Source organism: Triticum dicoccoides, chromosome 2B (assembly GCF_002162155.2).
Source record: "Triticum dicoccoides isolate Atlit2015 ecotype Zavitan chromosome 2B, WEW_v2.0, whole genome shotgun sequence".
NCBI lineage: Eukaryota > Viridiplantae > Streptophyta > Magnoliopsida > Poales > Poaceae > Triticum > Triticum dicoccoides.
This window is the reverse complement of record NC_041383.1, coordinates 705580523-705581125: the sequence shown is the minus strand read 5'-3', so window position 1 is coordinate 705581125 and position 603 is coordinate 705580523. Positions and strand designations below refer to the sequence as shown.

General features: G+C 50.7%; 1 pseudogene; it reads right to left on the bottom strand.

The window, feature by feature from the left end:
• LOC119361193 overlaps positions 1–603 on the bottom strand; it is a 111998-nt pseudogene that overhangs the window by 110715 nt on the left and 680 nt on the right.

Sequence of the window (603 nt, the reverse complement as noted above, 5' to 3'; positions counted from 1 at the left end):
GGCCCCTGGACAGCTTCTTATGAGGTGCTTGAATCCATCGGTTTCCTTGACGGCGTTGATCACATCCTGCGACGACACAAATGCGATGCAAGCATTTTTCAGTTGCATGCGATCATGCCGCTCTGCTAAAGTTAGGGTGGTCGCGACTGTTTGCTCGTTTATGTTTTGGCATAGCTTCACTTCGCAAATCGTCCCCAGCCTGTCCAGTCCATATTGATCTCCAACAGCCAACAAACGCCACAATATCCCATTTTTCTCAAGATCGCTACCATGTGGGAGCGTATCAGTGTACATGAAATAAAGAAGTGCCTCGAAGATGTTGGACGTCATGTCAAGAACATTGATGGGTTTCGTAGGGTCCTCCTTTGTCGTCGGGTCCAAAAGCTCTGCCCCAAAGGCCGGCGACCGTGCCGCCAGAACGTGTCTATGAGCACGGAAGGATTTGTCACCCACGATGAAGGTGACATCTGGGCCTTCCTCGCCCTTCAACATCCTTTCAAAATCTCCGTGCAGATTTTACGGTGGGGTTGGGATGGTGAAGGCGCGCACCTCTTTGGTGTGATGCTTCCTCTTGACAGTCAAAACACACCTGATCGTCACACA